The 16,936-nt window shown below is 38.8% G+C and overlaps 1 long non-coding RNA gene across 1 annotated transcript in view; it reads right to left on the bottom strand.

The window, feature by feature from the left end:
- LOC140527174 (uncharacterized) overlaps positions 1 to 16,420 on the bottom strand; it is a 39,122-nt gene extending 22,702 nt beyond the window's left edge. Inside the window, exon 1 of the long non-coding RNA XR_011974709.1 lies at positions 13,817 to 16,420. This is a non-coding gene — a long non-coding RNA (uncharacterized lncRNA). The remainder of the gene's footprint in view (positions 1 to 13,816) is intronic.
- Positions 16,421 to 16,936: the final 516 nt, after the last annotated feature.

The raw sequence follows: 16,936 nt of genomic DNA, 5'->3' as shown, positions 1-16,936 counted from the left end.
ATCATCTCACAGCAGTGGAACAACCTGGAGCAACAGTAGCTGGTGCCTGCCCTATCTTCAGTTCCCATCTATAAGACCATGAGGGCAGCTAGGTGGTACAGTGGATAGAGCACCAGTGCAGGAGCCAGGAGGATCTGAGTTCAAATCTCACCTCAGACACTTGATACTCACTAGCTGCGTGACCTTAGGCAAGTCACTTAACCCCAATTGCCTCATCCTGGGTCATCTCCAGTCATCCTAATAAATATCTGATCACTGGATTCAGATGGCTCTGGAGGAGAAGTGAGGCTGGTGACCTGCACAGCCCTCCCTCCCTCAGTCAAAAACAAAGTCAAGTGCAAGTCATGTCGTCATTTCTCTGATGGCATGGTCTTCTTCAGCAATGAAGGATGGACACACACATAAGACCATGAGAGATAATCTCTAGCTAAATAGACAAATTAGGAAATGCATGTAACCATGTGTGTTTACGGTAGGTGCTTGCCCAGGTGCAGGAGCACGAACATGGAGAGGACTAAGACTTCTGAGAGAGGAACATGTGGGCCTTTACCTTGCTGCAGCCTTACTTCCAATTGTGCTTTCTTAAATTTATTCTGTTAAATGACACATTTGCTAGATTTAATATTATGTCTCATAAGTACTGATGGTCAACAATGTCCTAAATGTCTGTGGCATCAAAGTACAAGGGAGCCACAGAGGAGAGGAGAACCTTTCTATGTGTGGCTGAGTACTCAAACACCAGCTCATCTTTAGAGCTCTGCTCTCTGAGGAAATGAGTCATTTCATAACTATCTTTCTAAGTGAAGAGCAAGTATGAATTCAAGCCCCATTGTATAAATCTACCTCACAGACATGAGTCAATGTTCCAAATATAATAGCAATGTAGACAGTACATTGGAGAGGGGATGGAGTGGAGGACCAACTGACAGGTTAATGAATTTAGAGGGCCTTTGAGAATTTCATGCCAAACCCCTTTCTTTATGGATGAGAAAACTGAAGTAAAGAAAGGAAAAAAACTTGTCTACAAACACACAGGTAGCTAGTCTCAGAAGTAAGATGCAAACCTAGGTCTTTGGACTCCAAACAAATACTCTTCCAACTGCCCAATTCTTTATCCCATCTTTCAGTTGTTTAAGGTAAGAAGAAATAAAGAAGCACCTGCCTTAGAGTTGAGGCAGCTGTGAGCTAAGAGGGAGAAAGGAAAGGAGTGATGTAAGAGCTATTCATAAAGTACAAAACCATAGCATTATCTAATCACTAAGTGCCTACTGTTTGCAGCTTGTGAGAGTAGACACTGAGAGACACAGTGGCCTTACCTCAAGATCTCAGATCACTTCTGATAAGAAGGGACAACATTCAGTCCCAATCTCCACCACTGGAGTTGCCCTTGGGAGCAAGGATAGGTACTGCTTTCTAGTGTGTAGTGTGGTGCCTGACACATAGTAGGCACTTAATAAATGCTTGTTAGGTTGACTTTCCAAGCATATATAAGGGTGGGTCTTCTTTCCCTACTTTCTGAGTGTTTTCTCCTGATTATTTATGCCAGTCCCTAAATGAAGGGGATATAATGGGAAAAGCATGGGCCTACGAGTCAGGACACCTAAATTTTTGTCTCTGCCACTGGACAACTAGGTGACCCTGAGCAAGGAGCCTCTCCCTCCTAGCCTTCAGTCATATCATCTGTAAAATAAGAGAGGTTGGGCTCAGTGATCTCTAAGGCCCCTTCCAGCTTTAATGTTCTATGGCTGGTGATAATTGACAATCACTGATAGAGTCACAGACCTGAAGATGTCGCTGAACTATGTCAAAGATAATAATGACTAATAACCACAGTTATCATCCTCTCCAGGAACAAGAAAACCTGCTTAGTAAAAGCCTAAGGCTTCAAAGCATCTATGCCTGCATCTTTACACAGCAAAACTGAACAACCTTAATGATGAAAACAAGCAGGGTCCATTACTTCTCACAAATAAATTCTCTTTTTATTTCCTCGTATTCAATTTTCATAACAAAGACCTTGCCATCTGTCGCTTTTTTTTTTTTACAGCCTTCTCTTAATACCATCCTGAGCAAGCCTAAATATGTATGAGCCAGATTGGTGCTCCTTTTCAAAAAGAAAAAATCAATTCTTCAAATGTAAATAGGATGCCTTTTCTACCCATGGTTGCACCTGCCAGTCAGTGTGCATGAAAAAGCCTTCCCCTTCTAGAGAGCCCAGCGTCTCCATACCAATCATTAAAACCTTTCTTTACAACTTCTCAGGCTCCAAAGATCAGATGAATTACACTTAGGGAAGACATTACATACCATTATTTCCAGGGCAACTGACCTTAGAAGATAAAAAAAGAGAAAAAAAAATTATCTTTTTCTTCACTAATAATAACTGGCACTTAGATAACATTTCAAGATTTGCAAAGTGCTTTACATAGGTGATCTCACTGAATCCTCAAAACACCCTATGAAATAGGTGCAATTATTATCCCCATTTTATAGATGCCCAGAGAGCTTAAATGAATTTCCCAGAATCCAATAGCTAATAAGCATCCAAGCCAGGACTTGAACTCAGCTCTTTCTCACTCCAAGTGTAGTACTTTAATCACTAGATCACCTAACTGCCAGAAATAGCAGAATAGGAATGGAAAGATGACTTAGGAAAGGTGATACTCTAACTGCTTTTCAGGAGCCTGCCACATGTCATCTGTAGAGAGTTTGCATTTTCAGAGTGTGCTCATATCCATTTGCTCATTTGATCACTCTAAGTGAGGGAGGCAGGACAGGTATTATCGCATCCATTTCTTTTTTCAAATGAGAAAAACAGTTTCAGAGAAGAAATGACTTCCAAAGTCATAAGTCTAGTAAATATGAGAACCTATTAACAGACTTAATGTGGATTAAATCATTCCAGCTCTTTACTGCTATATCTGAATTACTATATGAGCTGTCCCACTTTGGGAGCCTGCAGAAAGGCCACCTGCCATACCTACCTCTCTAGTCTTGCTAATCAAGTTCCAAGGGTGATTTACTTGAACCCAGGAAGTAACCAAGAGAATGGTGGGAGTTAACAGGAATGTCCTGACCTTAATTCAAACAGAAGACTAAATTCTAACAGCTACATCTAAAACTAAAACAAAGACTTCAAAAGACAAATGTGAAGTTTCATCTCTATGTTGAGGGCACCACCATACCTCTAGTCATCCTGGTTCACAATCTCAGATTCTTCCACCTCAATCACCGCACTCCCCGCTCTTCCCCATATACAACTGGATCCAAGTCTCATTTATTCTACCTCCATAGTATTTCTCCAACCTGGCCCTTTCTGCCCACTCACACAGCCACCACCCTAGTTCAGGCCCTTATCCCCCCTCACCTGGACTATTGTTAAATCCCCCTAATTGGTCTTAGTTCCTCAAGTCTCCCCTCCAACTGATTCTCCTTAAAACTACAGAAGTGTTCCCATAGCATGAGTCTCATGTTAAAAAGTTTCAGTTGACTCTTGTTTGGCATCTAAAGCCCCCAGTAAGCCGGCTCCAACCTAGAACCAGTGTAATGCAGCAGATAGAGTGCTAGACGTGGAGTCAGTAAGACCTAGATTCATTTCCCACCTCATTTATCATCTGTCCGATCCTGGGCAAGTCATTTAACTCTAGGGGCCTCGCTTTCCTCTTCATTAAAGTGAGAATTGAACTTTATGACCTCTAAGGTCCCTTCAACCTCTAAATCTATCATCCTATGCTTCTCTTTCTTCAAATATTTCTTAACCACTCTTTTCTAGTGAAAGTAGCCTCCTGCCTGTTCCCTATACACAATACTCTGTTTCTCACAAACAGGTTTATGTGCTGGCTGAGTCCTAGGAATGAATGCATTCTTGCCTCACCTCTGTCTCTTAAGATCCTTACCTCTATTAAGGACCATTTCAGTTATCACCTCCCATATGAGGTCTTCCCTGACCCTTCCATCTGTAAGTATTTCTCCCACATCGAAATTACTCTGTATTTTATTTTTCTATATCTTGTATTTAATTATCTGTGTATATATTGCTCCTCACCAGTAAACTATAAGAACTTTGAAATTGGGTATTGTTTTATTTATTTTGTTTGGATCTGGGAGACTATTACAATTGCTGGTATGTAACAAACATTCTTTGAGTTGAACTGAATTGCTACTTACAATCTAGGAAGGGACAATTCATAGAGTTGTTTCTTACTGGCTGAGTAAGAAACAGAATCATTTTCTTATTGATTAGGTAGGTCTGTAGGTCTGAATCTAAAATAAAGTTGAAATAGACCCTAAAACTATAATCTAAAAGAGCTGTGACCTTTTTCCTAAAGGAACGGAACTGTAAAGGTACTGAAATTCATCAGGGAATCAGAAGATGGCAGCCAAGAGCAACACAATGGAGACTCAACCAAGTGTAACAATGGAGAACTAGCTCATAGTAACGATGCTGAGGATCAGAAGAGGACACTTCAGTGAATGAAACAGCCAATCTGGGGACACCAACAGCTCACAGCTCAATGGAGAACGCAGCAAATGGCAGCCTGGGAGGCAAAGGACTTTTGCAGCACTGCTATAATGGAAGCATGAGTTTCCCTAGTTATGTGTTTCCTATACACTATTCTCTTTCCCACATAAGCTCCCTTACTACGTGCTTCCTGTCCCCAAAGTGGCAAGTGAATTTGTAAGGAAGTTTATCCCTTTGTGTACTGGGGGAGTTTCTACATTATTTATCTTGCCATGATGCTAAACTAAATGCCTTTAACATTGAAGTAATGTGTACTCTGCCTAGTATCATGAAAGAAAAGTGCTGCTGGAGGCTGAAGAACTGTTCTGAAGTGTAACTGACTCAACTGTACCTTGAACCTATGTTGTTTCTCAGGAAGCCTGCCTACCTTTAAGAAAGGACTCACAATACACCAAATTCTGCTTAGGAGCAAAATTTCATTATTTTGGTTTAGATAGTTATGTAGTTGACCAAAAGATATGCAGAAATAAATTATTGTCATTGTTCAGTCTCCCTTCTGTGGATTTTGGGAGACTGAATGAATGAATATTCTCATAGGTTGGTCCTCCTCCTACCTAACCGATTACTCCAGTCCACTTTGCTGGATTTTCTTCTAATACTGCTGGTGTTTCCCAAGGCTCTGTCTGTCCTGGACCCTCTTCTATCTATGTACTCTCTTATTCATCACCTCATCAGCTTCCACAGATACAATTATGATCTTCATGCTAATGACTTCCACATCTCTATGTAACTGCAGTTTCTCTCCTGAGTTCCAGTTACCTGAATGTCTCCATCAGTAAATGCCATTTGGACACTAAAACTGAAAGTCCTATAGGCATCTGAATTGTAAATGTCTAAAGCTTAATTCAATATTTTTTTTCTCAAACCCTCCTTCTTCTAAATTTTCCTATCCTTGTGTTTTGTTAATATATTTTAATATATTTTTGCATAATGGGAAGATCTTTCCCATCCATTAATTGGCCTGTGTGACCTGCTTGAGTCACATGGAAGCCTGAGTCACATGAGCCTATGGTGGAAGGAGCTTGCTGAATGGGTGAAATAGGAAGGGGTGGAACAGGAAAAGGCAGAGTTACAGCAGAACTGGGAGGAATGAGAGAAGGGCATTTTGCTTGAGGGTGTCTGCTTATGGGAAGGCCTAATAATGCATATAGACTTCTTGGTTATTATGATAGATTTCTTTGTGCTATGATGGATTTGGCTTTCTGTTTTGGGGATCTGACTTTCTGGTATCTGAATAAATGTTTTTCTTCTGCCTTCTCTATGGAGAGTCTATTATACTTTTCAATTCACAACTATGTCAGCATATCCACAATCACTGTCAGTGCTGTGAATATTGCTTTGGTGATACACCTTGTTAAGGTCATAATGCTTGTTCATTTCAGTGTCATCTTTGCCCATTCATTCTCATTCACCTCACAAATCCAATCATTTGCTAAATCTTGTCAGTTATTCCTCCATAATATCTCTCCTTTCACAAGACCATCCCCCTAGTTCAGGCCTTCATTATTTCTTATAGTAGCCTTCTAATTGGGTCTTTTTGCTTCACTTCTCTCCCCACTGTAATCCATCTTCTACACAACTACCCAAGTGATTTTCTTAAATCATAGGTCTGACTGTATCATCTTCCTACTCACTAAATTTCAGTGGCTCCCTATTACCTATAGAATCCAATATAAATTATTTTGTTCAGTATGTCACTGCCCTCCAAGTATTGGCCTGACCTTCTTGATGTTCCTTGCACACAATCCTTCACCTCATTTTAGGCCTTTGTACTTGCTGTCCTCTATGCCGTGTATGCTTTCCCTCCTCACCTCTGACTGTTAGAACCCTGGCTTCCTTCAAGTTGGAGATTGTTCAGTTGAGTCCTATTCTTTGTGACCCCATTTGGGGTTTTCTTGGCAAAGAAACTGGAGGGGTTTTCCATTGCCTTCTAAAACTCATTTTACAGATGAGGAAACTGGGGCAAACAGAGTTAAATGACTTGCCCAGGGTCACACACCTAGTAAGCATCTGAAGCCAGATTTGAATCCAAATCTTCCTAATTCCAGGCCCAGCACTCTAGTCACTGTACCATTGAGCAGCTAGATAAAAATGTTAGAGTGATGCTTTAAACAAATGCATACATACATAATTTTAGACCCCAAAAATAATTTTTAAATAGTTTAGTTCAACTTCTTCAAATTTAGTAGAAAAATGAGAAAACTAGAGTTGAGGAAAGTGAAACAATTTTGTCAAGGTCATGTATCTGGTTAGTTACAGAGTCAGAACTAGGATCCAAGATTCCTAACTCCTAGTCTAATATCTTTATGATAGAACATACCGCCTCTTGAGTATTAACAGTAAATTATTAGAGATCTGTATGGCTAAGAACCCATAGAAGTTTAGTAATGCTCAACTTATAATAGTCAGCAAGCATTGACTAAGTACTTACTATATGCCAGGGACTATGCTAAACACTGTAATCCAAAGAAAGGCAAAAATATAGAACCTCCTCTCAGGGAACTTTGCCTAATAGGGGAGACCACACAAAAGTGATTATATGTATATAGAAAAATTATAATAGTGTAAATGGAATGTGCTCTCTGAGGGAAGGGACTAGAGTAGGCCTGCACAACCTGTAGCCTGCAGGCCCGTTGAAGGATTTCATATACCCAGCGAAAAAATGTAGACAAAAACATCCTCTACATTTTTTGCAGGTTGCCCAAAATCCTTTGATAGGTCCCAGGTTGTGAGGGCCTGGGATAGAGGATGGAGGGAAGAAGGAATGGAGATATTAGGAAATGCTTTTCTCAAAGAGTGAGATTTGAGCTGAGTCTAAAAGAAGCCAGAGGAGCTAGAAGTCAGAGGTGAAGAGAGGGAGAGCATTTTGAGCATGAGGGACAACCAATACAAATACACAAAATCCAGAGATGAATTGTTCTTTATATTTGCTGGCATAAATAGGCCAATGGTTCTACATAGAGGGGAATAAAATGTAATAATACTGGAAAGGGCAAAAAAGGGGTTATGTTGCAAAGCACTTTCAATGTCAAATGGATGACCTTAGTCTTTGAAATAAAGATGTTTTCTTGACTTCATTCACATTATCATCTCTGTCAAACATGTACTGACTAGATACCTATTACCAGACAGGAACTATATCTTACTATGCCTGTCTTTTCATAGACATTTCTTTTGACATAGCCCAAGGTCTTTCTGGAGCCAGTGTTCAAAATTCAAGATAACATAAAATTGAGAGATATATCCTTGATGAAAAGTTGTTATAAAGTGAAGAGAGCAAGACCCTCATTGTTTTTCTCCTGTGGGTATGTTTGATCTTTGATTGATGCTAAAAAAGGTCTGCTTTTTTGATAACTATGAACTTGCTCAAACCTTTGTTCCTTAGCTGTCTGGGTATTCACTTAAAATAACTAAGAAGTGTCAAGGAGACCAAAAAAAAAAAAAAAAAAGACAAGCCAACTCATCATATTCTTGTTCCTTCCTCCCCTTCTGTCTACCATTAGACAGAGAGTTGTGAAGGAGTTGTTGGTACAGATGTCAATCCCTAGTAATTCCTCTAGGCAATTAGCTGCCCCTTTATGTTCCCAATATCCAGAAGTATTCTCTGGAACTGAGCAGTATCCCCTGCTGCTCTTAGCCATTAGCAATCACTTGTGACTATGAAATAAAAGAGGAAAAAACTAAGAGAGCCTACACAAAACAGACAAAGCAAAGGGGGAAAGAATGAGGATTTGATGGTTAATTTGAAAAAAGTGAATCATTCATTTCATGTAAATTTTTTAAGAGTGGGAAAATGTTCTGGCATTCTTGGAATTTAATTATAGAAATTTAAAAACCAAATTCTTCAAAGGAGAAATTGAATTAGTAAATCAACAGTGGAGTACCTGGGAAATGAGTAAGACTAGGGAGTTTAAGAATTTTTATCCATTCATTTAGTAAGTACTTGCTATTTGCAAGACTGAATAAAAGATCTCATTAGAGATATATGACCAGAAAAGGAGGTGAGTCAATCATATAAGGAGAGGAAGGAAGGTCCAACTGTTCCACTGGGGCTTATAAAATATCAAGATATTAGATGCAATTACTAGAGATCATGAACAAGAATTGAACAGAATGGTTTGTGAGCTACATAGACTATTGGAGGTAGTACCAATTAGATATTGGTATTATCAATTAGATCATAGCTACATGAAAATATAGACATATACAAAACAAGCATGAGGTGCTCAGTGATGAGGTTCTTGAGTGCATATGCTTGGACCCCAATTCTAAAATCATATTTCTCTCTAAAAAATCACATTTCTCCATAGCTTCAAAATACTGTTTCTCCCCAGTCCAAGGACATAGCCTGCTCCAGCAACAACCATTATCTCCCTTCCTGATACAGTAGCCAGCTGCACCTATAGAATTTATTAGTCTGAAACAGCTGTATATTGGCTGAGCAGGCTGTGTACTGGGTCATAACAGCATTTACTACTCACTGATCAATCATACATATCCTAGACTTAGACATACATATACTCCCTTACATTTATCTTGTCTAACAAGACAATGATGAGAGCAGCCTAGTATTCCTTAATTAGTCCTGACCACTAGTTGACTTAGTGACGTTTCAGACCTAAAACCACACCTCCATGTAGCCCCTTCCCTTTGGCTTTTTCCTGATGAGCTCTGGGAAAAATACTTGTACAGTAGATACCAAAAGTGCATGTTTCCTTTAAGAACTAACCACTCCTTAACCACTCCCTAATCTTGCCCTGAATCACCTAGTTAGCATATCTGGCACATGTTTTTACTATAGAATATTCTATATAAACTTTACCTGTACTTCATTCAAGTTGCAGGTTCTCTAAGAATTCTTGCCTGCTGAAAAGCAAAATAAATCTTTACCATGATCTCAACAATGTTTGAATCTGTGAATTCATTCTAGGCAACCTGCCCCTGTACTCCCATCCTTGGTGGGGGGGGGGTCTCACTCACCACCACCACCCCCATTCCAACCCTCAGAACTAGAAGGATGAATAAGACATGGTCCCTTTTCTCAAAGATTTTATTATTTTTTTAAAGTTAGAAAAATCCTTAGAGATCATCTGCTCCAGTTATCTCATTTTACCAATGAGGAATCTAAAGCCCAGAAAAGGAAATTGACTCATTCAAGACCATAAAGTAAATTGGTAAAGAGGTACAAGATGGAATCACAGAATTACAAAATCTCAGAGGTGGAAGAAGATCCCAGAGGTCATCTGTTGTTTTCGTTCAGTCATTTCAGTCAGGTCTGACTCTTTGTGATGCTATTTGGGTTTTTCTTAAAAAAGATACTGGAGTGGTTTGCCATTTACTTCTCCAGCTCATTTTACAGATGAGGAAACTGAGGCAAACAGGGTCAAGGGACTTGCCTAAGGTCATATAGCTAGAAAGAGTCTGAGGCCAGATTAGAAATCAGGAAGATGAATCTTCTTGACTCCAGGCCCAAGACTTTATCCACTGAGCCACCTAGCTGCCCAAAGGTCATCTAGTCTAACCCATTTCAAAAACAGAATTTCCTTCTATAACATCCCTGACAAGTGATCATTCTGACCCCAGCTTGAGATTTATGGTGATAGAGAGAGTTCACTACTTCCCACACAACCCATCCCAGTTTGAGAAGCTCTAAGTGTTTGAAATGTTTTTCTTCAGATCAAGCTACAGTTGGCCTCTGTGTAATGCCTGCCTACCAGTCCTATTTTTATCCTTGGAGAGGAGGCAAAACAAGCATGAGAGCCCTCAGTACTCAAAGACAGAAATCCTATCCTGTACTTTTTCTATGACCAGCTAAATCATCTTTTCTACATGTTAATGTTAAATGTTCCCAGTTGTTTTTACCCTGAACTTTTTCTTTTGATGACTCTTCCTTATTCAAGGTTGGGTCCTGTCAGCAAAAGATTTCATCATAATGCCTAGTGCCTCTCTAGTAAAATTCCCAAATCTTTATGTCTGTAAGCTAGATCATTAGCAGAAAATAGCCATTTGCCCCAAATTTGAAAATAGCTCTGGGGTTCAATATCCTCCAGTATTTTAAAACTCTAAATTTCTTCTATGCATCCATTCAAGTGACCAAGTAGAGGAAAAAAGTGAAGTAACAATTCATGGTCTCTTCTGCCTACTCAGCTGCTTTCCTGGCTTTTTCATATGCAAATTAAGTACTCAAAGTTGCTCACCTTTTACTAAATCATTCTACTCAAAATTTCATATTCTTTCTCAATTAGAAAATGATTTAATCTTACCTGAAAAGGGCTTTTCCTTTATAAGATGCAAATCTACTGTGAATGAGACACACCCTTACAAATTAATGTTTGTCTCCTGGGATCAAGTCGCCTCCATTTAGCAATCATTTATTAAGAACTTAATATACTCATGGCACTATGCTAAGTAGGCACTAAGTATTACAGTTATCCCTTCCACATCTAGTCTGAGGAAGCCATAGACAACACACAAAGGCCAGCAGACAACACAGAAAAAGCTTAGAAATTTGGAAATGCATAAAATTTATGTATATGTGAGAAACATGCTCACTCTAGAAAGAATAATATTCATTGTGAAGCCAGGAAAGTTCTCATTACATTTATTTTTACATTCATTGCGAATGAATGGGTAACTAACAAATGGGGGATTCTTGTTCAGACAAATGCAAGCCTTTTTATTCTGTTCCAAATTCTAATTTCCCCCTTTGCTCTCTATTGGCTAGATGCAACATCCTGAATCTCCCTTTTCATCTTCTCTTACTTGATATGTTCCCCTTCAAACAGCTTCTTAAGCATGCTACAAGCTTCTGACCTTTTTTATCTGAACAGAAGCCTGGTTCTGCAAGGTCACAGCTCTGATCAGAATCAGTCACCTCTGACTTACACTCTGTTATCACTCAAAACTGGGAGGATTTTTAATCCTGTGGAAACAGAATTCTTTCTTTTGTTTCCCATATATATAGTATTGCATAATAAACATATTTTATCTTTTAACATTTTAATAATTCAAACTTCTTCTCTGGTACTAAGCGAGGGCCAAAAAATTTTAGATGAATTTTCCAGATGGGGAAAGAGGGCATTGCAGCCCTAGCTACCCCACCTTCCCCTGTGACATGGAAGATATAATTGCTCAAAGACAAAAATGTAACATTTCCTGCCCTGGAAATGACATTCTGAGCGAGTGGGGTAAAAATGGGAAGGAGAACAGATGAACTCAGATAAGTAAATAAAAATAAATTCAAAATAATTTCTCAGGTCAAAGGAGAGCATAGGGATCAAGATAAACATCCCATAGGTAGTAGTACCTGAGCCAAGCTTTAAAGGATATTCAGGATTCTAAGAGGCAAGGAAGCAGCTAGGTGGCACAAAGAGCTATCTCTTCTACATCAAGAAGGGTTAAAGACTGGGTGCCCCCACAATCTAGAAAATCCACATAAAATTTTTTGCCCCTTCCTTAATACCAGAAAAGACATCTGAATTATTATGGTATTAAAAAGATAAAATATATGTATTGTACAATACTATAAGTGTAGTGCTAGATCTGAAATCAGGAAGTCTTGAGTTCAGATCCAATCTCAGAAATTTACTAGCTATGTGACCCTGGGCAAGTCACTTAACCTCTGCCTGCCTCAGTTTTCTCAACTGTAAAATGGAGACAATAAGAGTACTTACCTCCAAAGGTTGTTGTGAGGATTAAATAAGAGAATATTTGTAAAGTGCTTAGCATGGTGTTTGGTTTTGGTTTTTTTTTGAAGAGTGCATTCTAGGCACAGGGGACCCATTATCTGTGTAGTCCCTGAAAAGACATATGGAATGTCATGCACAAGGAGCAGCATGTAAGGCAGTTTGGGTGAAGAGACAGAGAGAGAGAGAGAGAGAGACAGAGACAGAGACAGAGAGAGAGAGAGAGAGAGAGAGAGAGAGAGAGACAGAGACAGAGACAGAGAGATAGACAGAGAGAGAGACAGAGAGAGAGACAGAGAGAGATTGGGGGAGTGGGGAAGTGATGAGGAGGTAGAAAGAGAGCAAATATGTAATAAGCCTGAAAAATAAAAGTGAAGACAGATTATAAAGGATTTAAAAAACCAAACAGAAGAGTTTATGTTTCATACTGGAGTCAACTAAGAGTCACTAAAGTTTCATAGTCAGATCTTATGCTTTAAGAATATCAATTTGACAGCTATGTAAAAGACAGATTGGATCGGGGAGGGATGAGAAGCAGAGGTACCAAATGAGTCTTTTGCAATACTTTAAGTGATGAAATCACTGAGAGGGAGATGAGAAGGAAGAGAGGAATAAGGAGAGAAGGAAGAAGGGAGGGGGAAGGAAGGAGGGAAAGAGAGGGAAGAAAGGAAAGAGACAGGGGAATAGAGAGAACTGGGGAGGGAGAGAGGGAAGGGGAGAGAGAGAGATCCAGAACAAATACCTAAGGGACATCCATTATAATACTCATATGTAATATGGAGTGAGACATGGATAGTAATGAGACAAAGGACACTGCAAAGTAGTGACTGGTCAGTTAGAGTAGAGGGAGGAGGCAGTCTGACTCAGGAAGAGAAGGCAGCATCATGAAGTATAATGTACTGAAAGAAGGTCCAAGAAAGATTAGGAGTGATAAGAAGCAATTGTATTTTTTCAATTAAGAGTTCATTTGTAACCTTAGAAAAAAGCAATTTCAATTGATGGACATGGTTAGAAAAGTCAGATTGCAAGGGCTGAGATATTAGTGAGAGGAGAAGTAGAGGAATAGACAGCTTTTCCCAGGAGATTGTCTGAAATACAGGAAAGCAATAGGAAAAGAGCTTAAAGGAATGGTAGGGCCAAGTGAAAGGATTTTGGGAGGGTTTTTTGTTTGTGGTTTTTGTTTTAAGGATGGGGGAAGAGTATATTTGTTAGGCCTGTAGGGAAGAAATAAGTAGAGATTGATACTGAGAGAAAAGGAGGGGGTGGCAATTAAGGAGTACAATTGCTGAAAGAGATGGGAAGGGATGGGATCAGGGACTCAAGTAGAGAAGTTGGTCTTGATGAAAAGGGACACATCTTCAACAGATACTGGAGCAAAGGGGGAGAGTATGGGACTAAATGTCAAGGAGGGTTTAATAATAAAATAGAAAAAGAAAAGAGAGTTCAAAGTAAATGTTTCCTCAGTAAAGTATAATGAGAGGTTCTCTGCTGAGACCAAGGGGAGTGGTGGGCCACTGCTGTCCGAAATCTGAGGAAAGGAATGTAGGTTTGAAACAACCAACTGTGGGGATTTGGATAAAAACTCCTTAGGGGAAAATGAAAGGTTTACCATACTGCAGTGAGGGTCCAGTTGAGATTTCATAATATAAATTTGTAGTGAAGCCAGGTAGCTCGGTTGTGTGACTTTCTCCATCATTGTTCAGCAGCATATGAGTAAGAACAGAGAAGGCAGATTGGTAAAGGTTATCCAGAGTTTGCAACACACAAGTGACAACAGGGCCAGGGATTTGAGTCTAGAAAATAGCATATATTTGAACGAGTTAACTAATTATAACATTTAATATCATTTTTAAACTTTTTATAAGTGCCAAACCCTGAACTAATCAATCAGACTGCTTTGATTTGCTCTAAAAATGCCCTTTCCTATGTCAGCAACTGCAAAGACCTGTTTATGACAGGATACCTACAACCAGAATGGTGAGATTTTTCTTATCTTGATATGCAGGATAGAGAAAACAGACATCCTAGAATCTTAATTTCCAACTGACTCTACCTTGTTAATTGTCTTGTCTCACTGAATTTACAACTTATACAACTAAGAAAATTTCTTTCTCATGGTAAAGTGTATTTAAGCCTGGTCATTCTTTTATCAGGCAATCAGAAGTTTCCTTCTGGCTCCATCATCATGTAACTGCTAGCTTTAAGGGAATAAATAATATAGGTAGGTAGATAGAGAGATAGAGAGATAGAGAGATAGAGAGATAGAGAGATAGATAGATAGATAGACAGACAGACAGACAGACAGACAGACAGACAGATAGATAGATAGATAGATAGAGATAAATAGATAGATAGATAGATAGATAGATAGATAGATAGATAGATAGATAGATAGATAGATAGACAGACAGATAGATTTGGCTGTTTGCCTCTTTTAACCAAATATTTGAAGGCCAACACTTTAGATGAGACTGGAAAGAGTGGAACTGAAATCAGAACAAAGGTGATGACTTGGGAGAACACTAAGTGATGGGATAACTAGAGTATGGTGAGGTTGAAGATTAGGTTTAGAAGTGAGGCACAAAGAGAGATGTGGAACAATCAATTAGGATCATATGGTCAAAGAATCCCTCCAGCTTATCCTTTCTAAAATGTGGAGCCCAGAACTGAACACAATTGTTACTGTGGTAGAGTATATCAGGATAGTCCTAGACAAAATACTTCTCTAAATGGAACATTTAAATTCAGTAGATCTATTCATATTAATTCAGTTAAATTCAGTTAACATTTACTAAGTGCCTACTATATTCCAAGCAAAGTGCTAAGCACTAGCTATTTAAATAAGAAAAAGAGATAGTCCCTGCCTTCAAGGAACTTAAAATTTAACGGAGAAGACAGTATGCAAAAGGATGCTGAAAAGCAGGGAGTACCTAGGTGTAGGGGCATGTTGTTCCATAGAATGGAAGCCAAGCAGAGCTGCTGATGGAGAATGAAGAATAGAAATATTAACTGTTGTCTAGTAACTTTTCATATCACCAGTACTTATTTACTTAGCTATTTGTTTGTTCAATTATACTCTAAGATCTTATGCTTATGTAAATATTCAAATTTAGTGAAATGGCCATGCCTATCAACACTTTTTAAAATCCTTAGTCTATTCACATTAACTATTCTTGCTTATTTTGTGCCATTTGCAAATTTGATAAACATTCAACTTGGGCTTTCATCTAACTGATTAAAATGTTGAACAGAACAGAACAACACACAGAGCCCTGTGGTGTTCCACTAGAGACATGTCCCCCAAGGTGACATAATTCCATTAAATTTCCACACTTTGAATCCAATTATTCCATTAATCCTGAAATTACATAACTATTGTATCATCTGGCCTGCATCTCTTATCCTCATCTTCAATATTGTCTATTGATCTCTTCCTCTTTACCTACAAACTTGAGGAAATCAAGCTATGATATGTGAGTGGCATATGCACGAAAATTCGATTCAATTAACCTTTATTTAGCCCCTATTGTGTATAGAGCATTGTGACAGGTTCTGAGGGAGATGCAAAGTGTATATGAGACATGCTCTGTAATGTCATGGAGCTCACACTATAGTAGAAGGGCAAAATATATGTTTTAATATTTCAAAGATGCATGATTTCTTTGATTTCAGTAATTCCTCTTCTGACAAAGATTACAACCACTCTACAAGGCAAGTAAGATTAGACTCTGAATAAATGTTGCTACGGCTGGAAAAATTCATGATGCTATAGCCAATCTGGTAATGAGCCTCCCTATGTGAGCTAGATTGCTGTTCAAAGAACAGACGTACAAAGGGTTGGGCCCATACTCAAGGACTTACTAGAATAAATCAATCTTCCAGTGCTTCTCTTCCATTGGCAGAACCTTTGGGAATACAGGAGCAGCTCTATGGGAAATCATGATAAGGAACTGAAGTGTGGTAATGGAAATAATGGAAGATGAAACATATGTAATTAATGATCTTTTCTCTTGGGTGACCAGACCTATGATTTTGTCAGTGATGAGGATTACTTCTTAATCCACTGATGCAGATTTGCAACTCACTGAGGTATTGAAATGATAAACTAGATAGAACACCCAGCTCAGAGTCAGGAAGACATGAGTTTGTTTCCTTTCTCCATTACTTATTTACTGGTTGTGTGACCCTGGATGAATCACTTAACCTCTATGGGTCTCAGTATATACCTGGTTAAATATTTGGTTAAAAGAGGCAAACAGGCAAATATATCTATCTATCTATCTATCCTATTGTATACCTATACAATAAAGGAGTTGAATTCTATGATCCCTTCCAACCCTAAGTTTGTGATCCTGTCATCTGTAATAGCCTTAGAGATTTACAAAGAGAATGAGAAGTTAAGTGACATGTCCAGGGTCACACAGTAAGCATGGGTTAATGGCAGAACTTAGAGCTCAGAGGGTCATCACTCTAAGCTTCATCCTTCACCTGCTATGTCATGCTGCCTTTTGATGACAGTAATACTCAATAATACATGACAAGGTCACCAAAGAAAAATAAGTCACTTGAGAAAGTTTCATATGAAATCTGGGAGAAAACACATATGCACTAATAACTGTGATCCAAAATAGGATGTTACAAGTACATAAAATAGAGGAGCAAAGTGCTTTGAGAATTCATTGGTAGGAAGTGTGATGCACTGGTAAGAATTCAGACTTTCACTCAGAGG

The sequence above is a fragment of the Notamacropus eugenii genome, chromosome 1 (assembly GCF_028372415.1).
Source record: "Notamacropus eugenii isolate mMacEug1 chromosome 1, mMacEug1.pri_v2, whole genome shotgun sequence".
NCBI lineage: Eukaryota > Metazoa > Chordata > Mammalia > Diprotodontia > Macropodidae > Notamacropus > Notamacropus eugenii.
The sequence above is the reverse complement of the archived record's forward strand: the minus strand, read 5'-3'. Positions and strand labels throughout refer to the sequence as shown.